The following is a 12,999-nucleotide window of genomic DNA, read 5'->3' as shown; positions in this document are numbered from 1 at the left end:
ACTGCAGTGTTTTCTTCAGTTTGGGCTTCCTCCCTATGTTTTTGTAGTTGATTCTTTACTTCAAATGCTATGAGTTCAGAGAATTCTTTTTTTATTTCAGAAAATAATTCTGCTCTGAGTTCCTCTATAGCTTTTTGCTGTTGCTTATTTACTATCAACGCTATTAATTCATACTTTTGAGCTGAGCTAGTAAAAAAGAATTCAGCTCTGAGTTCCTCTATAACTTTCTGCTGTTGCTTATTTACTATTGACACTATTAATTCATACTTTTCAGCTGAGCTAGTGTCCTCTTCACTTCTTCTGGGTGGGCACTGGGTTTCCTCTATATGTGTCTGTATTTGATTTTTTACTACAGATGCTATTAATTCAAGGATTTCCTTTTTCATTTCCAATCTAAGTTCCTCTATACCTTTCTGCAGCTGTTTCTTTATTTCACAGCTGTTGATTCATTAATTTCAGCTGTGTGACTCCCAATTTGTTCTGAGTTAGTGTTCTCTGCACTTGTTATGGGTGGGCTTGGGGTCTGAGATTGCATTTTGTTCCTTCTGGTTGTCATTTTGTGTAGCACTGTTTTCTGACCTTTGTTGTAGAGCTTTGGTGCACTTATAATCTTAGCACCTACTGAAGTTCAGGTGCAGATCTACAAAGTTTGGATCTATCCTGCTGTGCCTGGCTTGGATCTGGCTGCTGTGCTCAGCACCTTCCTGCTGCCGCCCTTGGGATTGATCCTATTGTGCCTCTCTGGCAAGATGTTCTGCTCCTGGACTAGCTGGGAGGCTTTGTCCCCTACTCTCTCTGCAGGGATTGCAGCTGCAGGGTTTCACCCCAGGCCTGTAGTCCAGGCCTGAGTTGAGTCTGGAGGGGACAAGGTGGAGTAGGGGGGAGAGGAAGCTCTCCCATACACTCACTGGACCTGGGCCAGGGCTGGATCTAGGTGTCCCCAAAAAGTGGCTGAAATTCTTACTGGGCTGGCGGGGTGAGGGGTGCTGTGGAGTGGTGTGGGGGCCCCAAGGGGGTGAAAGAGGGTCTCACCCACGCTGCGCCTGGCCTGCGACTGGCAGGTCCCACTGGCGCAGTATAGCAGGAAGCTCTGTTGTTGTTTTAAATGGGTAATAAATGAAAAAAAAGACAAGGGAAAAAATGTCACAGGACTGTCCTGCTACAATACTGTATGTGGTTAGATTTCTAAATTTCTGTGTAAAAATATGTGTTTATTCATATTTTCAAATATTTTTCATTTAAAAAACTTTTCTCTCCATATTCTGTAGGGACTTAAAGTTTAACATATCAATACTTGATGGAAAATACCTGTTCCATGTTATACCTAAAATGTTTGATATTCAGACAGATAGTGAGGTTAAACCCAACTGCATATGTTGTAGGGTAATAATAAGCTTCTCTTCTGGAGGGTTAACAACCTAAGTTTGCAGACTAAAACCTAGAGAAAAAGCAGGGCTGCAAGGACAGCCCAACATTTTGCCCTAGCCTTTCAAGGTCAGTGAAGAATCAGGACATATGAGAACCTGTACTGTAACATCATGTAACTCAGTTGTTTCCCAAATTTTCTGATCAAGGAGATTATGGAGACACAGAGGAATGTGATCGATAATGTATAGTGTGCCTAAGGAGAGTCACATGGAGAGAAGGCATTCTCTCAGGCTTTCACAGAGAGCACATTGGCCAAGCAATGGCCATGACTCATCCAAATGGCTGACACTGATAAAGAATCTACCAACTGCAGTACAGGGTAACAGGATAAATCCTGAGGGTACTTGACTGACCTTATCAGATATAAAAGTTACAATTTTTGTTATATATGTCTTGCTTTATCTTGTTGTTAACCATCCAGCAGAAAATTATAAAAATGAGGTATAAATGTAAAGTCATATTAATATGCTGAGCTGTGAAAGGCTCAAGTCAACAACTTCTGACACTGCCAGTCCTGTGGATAACCCACTACTGTTATGCACTACTGGACTATATTTGAATTATTTTGCTAAATTCATGCACCTACAATATTTAAATGGCAATGGAATACCCATCTCTAACAAAACTAAACAAAAAGGGGATACAAAGGAAGGACCATTTTGTATTTGTATATACAAAATATTTAGGATAGATATACAGCTACTTTCTCTTAATTCAATGACAAGAAAGATTTGTACTAATAGTATTTGGACACAATATCCTGTCTGCATCTTTTACTATGAGTGACCACTGAGAAGATAACAATATGCAATGTATTAATTATTGAAGCATCCTATTAATTGGTTTTGAAACTGTCTCATTGCTCTTTCTCAATAAAACTAATCATAAAATAAAATAAAAAAAGAATTACAGAAAAGTCCTCCTCCTGTGAGCAGCCTGAGGTGACTATGAAAATGCTTTGCTACTCTCTCAGCCCAGAAAACGCCACAAAATCATGCAAATCGAGAGGCTCAAATCTTCATGTTCACTTTAAGAACACATGTGAAACTGCCCCGGCCACCAAGGGTATGCATATCCAGAAAGCCACCAAGGATCTCAAGGATGTCACATTAAAGAAGCAGTGTGTACCATCCTAGTGTTACAATGGTGGAGCTGGTAGGTGTGCCCAGGCCAAACAGTGGGGCTGGACACAGGGTCAGTGGCCCAAAAAAAGTGCTGAATTTTTGCTACACATGCTTAAAAATGCAGAGGGTAATGCTGAACTTAAGGGTTTAGATGTAGATTCTCTGGTTATTGAACACATTCAGGTGAACAAAGTACCCAAGAGGCACCGCTGTACTTACGGAGCTCATGGCCGGATTAATCCATACACAAGCTACCCCTGCCACATTGAGATGATCCTTGCTGAACAGGAACAAATTGTTCCTAAACCAGAGAAGGAACCTGCACAGAAGAGAAAGATATCCCTGAAGAAACAAAAACTTATGGCACAGGCATAAATTATGCATAAAATAAATGCAAAAAAAAGAAATGAATTATAGGAAAAAGGCCAGGTTTGTCTCAGCATTGCTGTACCTACTTCTTCTTAACATAATATTTCTAATAATATTTTGTGGTTTTTACAGTAATAGAGAACAGCAAATTATACTTCAACAACAGACAAAATTAAGTTAACTCATTCTGTGCTTGCTAATCTGTTTAAACAGTTATTTAAATATTAATTGATGGCAAAGGATAGAACACTGAGTCATCTTGTCAAGCTCCAGGGACAATAACCAGTGACTTAACAGCAATTTACTCTCTAATTTAATTAAGCTTAATTTTCTATTCCAGAGCTGTAGTCAAATAATGCCTTCCTTTGCTATATTTAATGTTATGTGTCTGAGAAATCCTGTTTATCATTACTGAGTCATTATTTCCATAAATGTATTGGAGTGACATTTTCATAACAATGAACGCAATCAGTTATAATTACATATGATCGTTTTTCTTAGAGTTTCAAAATCTCAACTTACATGAATTTATACAATTAACATGGCAACAACAATATCATACAATGCATTGTTTGCATTGAAATACTGATTTTCTGGACAAGCGGAACGCGATATGCGTCCTAATGTTTTTTTCTATTACATATTTTTCCAGAATGGCTCCGGAGTAAGAACTCTTACTCGTTTTCAGCGTGCTGCGGTAGCTGCAGGCGGAGCAGGCGCGGGGTCGCCGCTGCTTCTGCCCTGCTTCCGCGCGCTCTGCACTGCGTGGCAGCCGACTTCGCTCAGGTAGCTGGACTCACTGGGAGTATTTATAGTACAAAAGAGAAAATTTCAAAGCTATAATTTCTAATACTTTACCAGCCTTATTACATAATGATACTGCTCTTGATCAAATCCGCCCTACTGGTGCAGTGCATTTGGAAGCCAGGAAACGCGTCTTGCAAGCTTTCCGCACCATTTCTTTGGGTACGAACAGATTCCTCTTCAGATGGAAAGCGCGGTGCGTCCCGGGCCTGCCTCCGCACCGGGACAGGGCTCCATCCGCTTCTCTGGAGCCATCTCCTCTGTTTTGTCTCTCCTTGTCAGCACCTACCTTCACCTGTGGGCTCTCCCTGAGCTGCCACCCCAGCTCCTCCTCCGGCCTTCTGCCTTCGGACCCACGAGGAAGTGAGGCAGTACGCGGAGGGGCGGTGGGCTGCGGTGCCCCACTAAACAGTGATTCTGAGGATTTAGGCGGTGTGCTCCAGGTCAACCTGCAGCACATAACGATGCTGCCCAGACAGGCCGCTGGGGTCACTGCAGACAGTGGAAAGAAAAGCCCGAGGGACCTTTGCAGATGCAGGAGGAGCGCAACGCTCAACCGTGAATCCTAACCGGGTCCGGACAAACTCAACGTTCTCATTAAAATTCCTTCTATCTCTTCATAATATATGGTGCTTCCGAGGACAGGGAGAACTCTGCCTATAATTAATTTTCAAACACCAAGCGGCTGATGATAATGTTTGTGAATGATACAGGCAGATTTTTCCACCTGCTTTTGGCCATGTCGCTATTTTCTATACATATTTCACAAAAAGAAATCAAACAGGAAAATGAGCAAATAAACTCCACCTGGCTTGATGGGAACATGCACAGAGATACCCTGTTACATGAGTATTTGGAATAATATTCTGTTTCAGTGACTCATACTTCATTCCTATTGTTCAGCATCGCTGATTTTAAGCACTGGCTGAAGGCAGTCACTCACAGAACAGCTCAGGAACAAAGAGCGGGCCACTAGCTCTGGCTGGCTCTATGGTCCCGACAACTCATTTTCCATCCGCCATTAGTTTTTGACCTTGAGAGGAAGGTTTCTCTCTCTTTAAAGAAGACTGTGTTCTGTGGATTTCAAAATCTAGAACAGGTTGAAATGGAGTGTGGGTGATGAAGTGCCCTAGCTCTTTCTAGAATGTCAACCTGGGAGGTATCAACTTAACACACAGAAATAGGAAATGGCTCTGTTTTCAGTAAACCAGACGGGGACTCTTGGTCCCACCGTTGAGTGACACCTGAATGGGTGAGGGAACTTTCCTCTCCCATACCACGGTCTCCCTTCTGTGTCAGGAAACCTACCTAGCCCTTTGCCATGGAAGTCGGGGCAGCCCCGGGATGGCGGCACAGGCAGAAGGCAGGGGAGGCCAGGTCGGGGCATCTGCAGACAGTGCGTCCCCCTGGAACGGGGTGAGCTCCTGAGGAAACTGCAGTGCAGCAAGGTGTGGGGCCCACCCCACAGGCACCGCCGTGGACTAAATGCGGGTGTCCCCCTAAAACGCATATGCTTAACCCCTGTGAAGCTGCATGTGAAGCTGGGTTCACAAAGAGGGAGTTGCGGTTGTAGGTGTGAGGCCCTGCATTTCTCTGCTTGAACTGCTGCAGTGGCATACCATGGACTGGAGGCCTAAACAACAGGACTTTAGATCTCAGTTTTGGAGGCTAGGAAGTGTAATCAACTATAGTGCTGAGTGATTTAGTGAGGGCTCCCTGCTCAGCTTGAAGATGACCGCCTTTTCACTACGCTACTGCAGAGAGAGGCTCTGGCGGCCCTTCTGTCACGGCAGCTGCAGCCTGCGCAGGGCAGCGCCCAGGACTCACAGCCTCTTTCTGCCCGCCTCTTTAGAACTGCTTCTCCACACGCACTTGTCTTGAAGGGTAGGGCGCAACCCGTGAATCTGGGAGAGGCGCGACTCCCTCCTGCCAGAGTGCGATGGTGGGCCAGTGTCCGCACAGGAGGAGGGGCCCCGTGCCCTCGCCCTCCTTCACTCTCCACGTGTGCTCTGAAGAAAGGGCTCGCAAGAACCCAGCGGAGAACCAAGGCAAAGCCGTCTCCAGGAAGCTGGCCAGAACCTGGCTCTTGAACTCTCAGCTTTCAAAGCTGTAAGAAAAGCCACCGGATCCTGGTACTTTGCGGTAGCTCCGCGCTCTCCCACCGATCAGAGGGCTGCGGCTGCGTCCCTGCTGCTCAGTGTCAGGTGTGTCCGCACTCGCTGGCAGGTGTGCGCTGTCGTGTGAGCTGGGCAGCGTCCCACGCCGGCCCCTTCTGCCTGAGGTCGCTTGTGCCATCTAGACATGACTCATCTTCATCCCTTCTACTCTGGCCAACTCTAATCTCCCTTTCCAGAAGTATCTGCTTCTCTATCCTGTTCATAATGGTTTATATTTGTACATTAATTATACTTACTTTTTAAGGATGTTTACTTAACACATGCTCCCCTTTTCCCTTAAAGAGAATCTCTTCTGTAATTTGAAATGTCTCTGAGATATTGTCTCTGATATAGGATTCTTATTTATTTATTTATGTATTTTTGGCTGGCTTGGGCTGCCTTAAGGGCGGGTCTGGTAAAGCGTGTGGAGCTGGGGATGGAACTGCGGTCTACTGCGCCTGACTGCGTTGCATAAGCAGGCACTGAAACATCTGAGCTAGCCAGCACCCCCGCCCCCGGCTCTGATAGGAACACGGACTCTCCTGGTATGTTTGATCTTGCTCCTCCCCTACCCAACGTGCGACACATGAATGGAAAAGTACTGCGATGGAGAGATAACACAGCATGTCTTTCAAGAGGAAGTGAAAAAAACACATCTTATTTGGAAAGATTAAGAATCTAGAAGAGGCAAAACACGAGCACAGACGCGACTATGCCGCAAGCAGAGAGTCACTGATGCTGCTGAAGAAGCTCAGTTACCCTGAAGCTAACTAAGGCCAAGTAACTCAAAACATTCTATTGAAAACGTGTTGTTAGGTGAACTCTGAAGAAGGAATAAGGGTTCGAAAGCAGAACACCAGAATCGAAAGCTCGAGGAGCTGGAGCGCGCAGCTGGCCCTCTATGCCCGTAGGCTCCACAGGCACGGACGCGAGCAAGCACGGACGGAAGTCGTTTTCTAATCAATCTGTTCTGAACCCGAGGACATTTCTCCTGTCATCGGAACTAAAGGAATATGCCACATCAATTGTACGCAGCTCTTGACTGTGTGCTTTGTGCAGTCTTGAGGGGACTGGAGGCCCGTGGGCAGGTGTGTGCAGCTGAGACGCAAGCACTGACTACGTTACGGCAGCAACTGGCCTGTCTGCTGATCCTGGTGTCCACAAGAGCGGAAACCGCTCTCTCCACGGACAGAAGGGATCGTTATGTAAGAAAAAAAAGTGAAAGAGGTGAAACTACTCAAATACGTTGGAGCCATTTTTCTTTTACTTTCCTTGTGTCTAAAGTGGTTTTGCTGGGCTCCCGCTCAGAGACAGTCTGTTCATCGGTGTCTACAATACTAATTGCTTCTACTTAGAGGTTTAAAGACAACCGATAGTTACTTGTTGTGCAGGCATCTTATTAACCCATATTTCTTTTCTGCCCATATTCAATAGATAAAAGTAAGATTTGACTTCACGAGAGAAAACTGCTTTCATTTATGATAAAACAAAGAAGCAAGCGCTCTCCTAGTGGCCCAGAAGCAGGCTGCCCAAGCTCCCAGGCCTGGCCTGCCCCGGGTGTGTACTGCATCTGCCTGGCCAGACTTGCACACGTTCTGCGCAGCCCTGGAGCAGCCACACTGACGTTCGGGGCGTGCCTGCACTCTGGCATGGAGGCTCCTGCTTCCACAGCCCGAGAGCTCCCCGTGCGTGCTGGCCCAGCTGGCCTCTCCACTCGGTCACCACCTCGTGGCCCAGCCCTGTCCTCTCCTGTTCCCTCCACCTGCTGGGCCCTGAAGCCTTGGACTGAATGAGAGTAGACACAGAATGCCTTCCCCTGACAACTTAGGATGGCAGGACGAGGGCTACCATGTCCCCTCTGTCAGGCTCCCTGTGATGAGAAGTGTCCAAGCGGAGTTCAGCCAAGGGCTAAAGCCCGGGCAGTTGCCGAAGGGCACTCTGGGGTTTGCTACCAGTGGGGCGGTCCCATAAAGATCTGAGTGCGGTGTGCTGGGCTCTGGCTGGGAGGGGTGAGGCCTGGGAGCCTGCCCCAGTGTAGGGCAGCTAGGGGCCTGGGCTCAGTGGCTGCCCACTTGTGTCCCACATAGTATTTATGGCTAAATTTTTGTCCAGGTGGGTAACACATGACCTGCCCCCAGCCAGGTATTTATTGCTGGGCATACTGTCTGCTTGTGATATATAAGGTTTTCCTTATTTTGTATACGATCAGTGAATGCATTTTCAACAGAAAAGCAAAACAATACAAAGCAAACCAAAACTGCACAGGGAATCTTTCCTCTCAGTTTTTATTGACTAGCATCTAAAGCTTCAGTCCACAGACTGGGAGACTCAGAGCAGTTCGTCGGTTAGAGGAAGAGGGTGGATGGCTACTGTGAGTCCATGTTCCTGTGTCAGGGACGTCACAAGCAAGGTCCCGCACGAGGCATGTCAGGCCTCTTGCTCATCACCATAGGACACAGCTTCATGCTAAGGAGATGATGCAGGCCTCGGTCCTGGCCGCTGCCTCCTCCTGTGGCCCGGGGTCTCTGCCTCCCACGAAGCTTGGCTACATCACAGTTTCTCCGCTCCCCGTCAGTACTGTGAACTCTCGGCTTCAATTGTCAGCGTTAATTTCTTGATCACTTTGTATTTATTCTCTTTTCTTTGCATTGTCAGTTATTGTGTGATGGATCACATTATGTTTCCTGTCCCTGTCACATAGCCAGCTCGTCCTGGCATTCAACATGACCCTTCGAAGTGAGTCCACAGCATTTGCAGGCTTCTTCCTTAGGAGGAGCTGCAAAGGGTGATTACCCAAAGAGCACAGAGCAGCGTGAAAAGATTTAAGGTATACTCATTAGCTAAGGGACGTAAGGGGAAGAAATGTAAGGTTCCTCTACATCTGAATGAAAGAGGCTAAAGAACTGTAGGAAGAAGCATGTAAGCTTGCTCGTTCATACACAAACCTATCTCTTCCTGACAGCACCAGGATCTGTTCCAAAGTCAAGCTCTTTTAGCTTGCAAGTAGTTTTTAGTGTTGTTTCTTATAATTCTACAGATAAAAGTATTTGCATGTTATTCTACACACTTACAAAATATATTTTATGTAATATATATTAGAGGAGAGAAAGAAGAAGGAGGGAGGATCAGAAAGGGGGAAAAGAGAAAGAAGAGAGAGAGAGAGAGAGAGAGAGAGAGAGAGAGAGAGAGAGAGAGAGACTGCACCTTTTATTTAACACTTTATTCTTCTGTGCCTCTCCCTTAAATGCCTAAGGAAGAATTGCTCTAATTCTGTAGCAGTCCATTTCCTTGTTGTTTGCATAATATAAATTAAGTATAGTATATGGCTGGCAGCTAATCATAGTGGGACTTGGAACTTGATTTAGTTTTCATTTTTATTGATATTCATTCATTCATTCATTCATTCATTCACTTATTTTGCAGTAGTGAGGATCAAATTCAGAGCCTTGCCTTCATCCTTCTGAGTTTTTTTAACTTGAGACTATGAAATGTAAAAGAAAGCCTACGGAATAAGGACATCGTCAGTCTGTTCATTTTTAGAAGACTTGCCTTTCTGTGTAGCTAGCAGTCAGAGACAACTAATCCCACTGGGCTTGCCACCATGAAATCTAGAACTGATTTTCGCAGGTTTTCTTCTGTGTCTGTAGTCTTTTTTGGCCAGAGCTCAGGGCTATAATGACAGGATTAAAGCCACTGGGCTCTCAGCTCTCTTCCACACCAAAAAGAAAGCTTGGTGGGTACAGAGACCAGCTGTGAAGGTTTTCACCCCCTGCTTTCTGCAGTTCAGTTCATTCATGCGTAAAGTATAAGATGCGAAAGACGTAGGTCAGGACATGATAGTTTTCCATCGCCATAAAAGCTGAGACAACCAGCTTATGAACACAAAAGGTCTATGTTGGCTTGCAGTTCTGGAGAGGGCAGGCCATGGCCAGGCAGGTCCACTGAGTCTAGGCTTTGGCGCATGTGCTAGAAGATACTGGCAGGGAGAACAAGGTGGGACGGAAGCACCTCCTGGCCAGGAAAAAAGATACTGAGGAGCGGACCCAGGCTCCATAATCCCCTTCAAAGCCATGGCGCCCAGGAACCCAGAAGCCCCACTTGGCCCCAGCTCTTAAGGCTGTAGTACCTCCCAACAGTGACACCCTTTGACACATGGTCATTTTCTGGGACATTTGAAGTACAAAATATGGCACAGAAGTCTAGAAATTATTTCCTGAATAAAATTTTGGATATTCGTGCTGACTTTTGCTAAATGAAAACAGCTATATTGAAACCTACCTACTGCCTGACTCCGTACGTGTGGTGTTCTGGGAAAGGCATACACTTGTTAGAATAGGTCTGTATTTGCAGGGAGGCCGGGCATTGGAAGATGGTTTAGCGGTAGCCTGGAAGCCCTGGTGGGGGGCGATGAGTCTTCCCCTTCCTCTGTGTCCAGTAGAATGGCCGTTATGTGGCTGGAAGAGGTGAGGATACTACAACTCACAGCATCAGACCCCACTAGAGTCAATTTTAGTTTATATGAATTTATAAAAGTTTAAAAAACATGGATTAATATTACAGCATTTCTAATGATTCATACTTTAAAGCCTCTGCTGGGTGGTGCTGTACTGTCAGCGATAACAGCTCGGTTTTCTTTGGCCTCAGCCAGATGGTGTCATTTGTAGTGCCCTCCCTTGTACCCAGCACTGACCTATTTTTTAAGACAGAACTTAGAATCCTACTGTTGAAGATAATGAGGCAGAAACATCTCACCTCTCAGGGTACAAGTCCAGCTCACCATGGAGCCCAGCAATGACACAACAATGTCAGCAATGACACGACAACCCCGAACACTACAGTTTTCCACTTGGGCACAGAACGGATGCTGGGACTATTAATGCTGGTGAAGCCTGCTGATTAACACATAAAGACAGCAAGGCAGTAACTGGTCAGAGAGAAATCCTTCTCAGTATAATAGGAACGAGAAAGCCATTAGACTTACAACAGAGGAATGGTATTGGCTAAGGAATATTGATACTACCAGCTTCAAAGTTATAGAGTCACTTTGCCAGCAAAGCAGTGGTGCTAAGTCCAGTGGAGTATTTTCTCTTTTCTGGAGAAAACAAATGTGAAGTGTTAGTTGCATTTTGCTCCCCACTGCTCTGCACTGTTGCCATCATTGCGTCCCACCGCAGCCCGTGACCTTCTCTGCTCTACTCAAGCATGCCGCGCTGCTCCAGCAGTCATCGTGGAACTTCTGCCTCTGAGTGGCTGAATCGTGCTTAGAGGAATCCCTGATTCCTCAAGTAGTTATCTGGGATGATATTAAGAAAAGAAACAAAAAAAGGAGAGGGGGGGAGAGAGAGAGAGAGAGAGAGAGAGAGAGAGAGAGAGAGAGAGAGAGAGAGAGAGAAATGACCTTATTCCTCATCCCAATTCAGCTATTGATGAGTATAATTATTTGGAAAAATCTCTGAATATTGGCCTAATTTTCTTACCATTAAAAATTGAGGTTAAATTATAGTTATTGTGCTTCATGTGTGTGTCGGGTGGTACATGGGATTGACCCAGGGCTTCACACATGTTAGGCCAACATTCTATGACTGAGCCACATCTCCAGCTCTGGGATATTTTTAGAGTATATTAAAAAGAAACTTCTTACTATTGCCACCCGATGTTCTTATTACTGCTATTGTAATAAGAATAGGATGAAGAAAACAAAGCAGTCCTCCTGTGTCTTAGACTTCACACGCAGAGTTCAACCACTAGGCCACAGCCCCAAGAGCCAGGTTCTCCCCAGAAGCCAGGCCAAGGGCTCTGCACCTGAGCTGCTGTGGACGCCCCCCACCTTCCCGTGGACCCCCCAAGCCTGTCACTGTTCTATGATCCCAAAGCACCACCTTGCAAGCCTAACATTCGCTCCTCATCCCCCTGACAGCACGTACGCAGACACTTCTTCAGCTGGGCCTTGCCTGCCTGGCTAATATTCAAATTTCTAAACTAGTTCATAAAACCAAGCACTTTAAATCCAATTAAAGTTAACTTTATCTCCTTTCATATAAAAGAGTTGCTAAGAATCAGAATTATCTCTGATTCTGAATGTATCCTAGATGTTCTTTGAAATACTGAATATGCATAAAATTGCTAAGTACTTCTCTGCTGCTTCAGAGGATCCTTCAGGCTTTGGACTTAATTTCCGTACTGTCTTCCCACGGGCACTCCCCGAAGCATTGGTCTGAATAAAATGCGGACAGTGATGTAATACATCTCATCTGCATCTTCACGCAAGTAACTTCCCGTCGTATTCACCAAATTCGAAGTAAAGCATCAACTGTTTTCATCCTAACTGGGAAAACTGCGCATGATTTCCTTTTTAAAAACTGGATAGACCTTCTAATGTATCTATTATGTTTTGCAATGATCAATGAACTCTTTACAAAGTGAGATAGTGGATAACACAAAATGAAGTGCATTATTAGATCCTAACCCAAGAGCTTCGGCCCTTTTGCAATTGCCTTGATGAAAATTTCTTTCACAAAAATGATAGTTTGGAGTGTTCTTTTTTCTTCTAGGTGTTTATTTCTCAGTGCAATTTTCCAGGCAAAACAAAACTGAGAATGCTTCTCTCCCATTTTTGAGTCACATTAAGTGAAGATGGCAATGTCTGTTGACCCTCGGGCCTCTCTCTGGGCTGTCCTTTCTGAGGCAATTGCCATGATTTACGAGGAGAGCACTGTCTTGATTGTCCACTTCATACTGATTGCTCTTTCTGTCCTGCTTAGATGGGTCGGCGGGCGCTAGATGAGGTGCCGCTCAAGGGGCAGATTGCTCAGAATTAATGTGTCACAACGGACACCAGCCTCTCCTGCTTACCCGAACCAGGTGCTCAGACCCAAAAGCAAACTTAACTTCTCAGTTCCCTGGTTTTATGGATTTGTCTATGATAACAACTTACTACCTTCATCTACATACTAGAGAAAATAACTTCCTTGTAATGATATTCAAATCACTTTAGTATGTCATTTTCCGTTTGTACGTAAGTAGGCTTTTCAAAGGCAACAGGTTTTATGCATTTGGATTTGGCTGCTTTTGTGGGGCAGTTGTCTCGCAACTGTTCAGGAAGGGCTGAATTGCCTGGT

At 45.3% G+C, this 12,999-nt stretch overlaps 1 pseudogene; it reads left to right on the top strand.

The window, feature by feature from the left end:
- Nucleotides 1–2,381: 2,381 nt before the first annotated feature.
- LOC105742466 lies at nt 2,382–12,699 on the top strand (annotated as a pseudogene).
- Nucleotides 12,700–12,999: the final 300 nt, after the last annotated feature.

The sequence above is a fragment of the Octodon degus genome, unplaced genomic scaffold, assembly GCF_000260255.1.
Source record: "Octodon degus isolate 3935 unplaced genomic scaffold, OctDeg1.0 scaffold00054, whole genome shotgun sequence".
In the NCBI taxonomy this organism is placed as follows: domain Eukaryota; kingdom Metazoa; phylum Chordata; class Mammalia; order Rodentia; family Octodontidae; genus Octodon; species Octodon degus.
The sequence above is the reverse complement of the archived record's forward strand: the minus strand, read 5'-3'. Positions and strand labels throughout refer to the sequence as shown.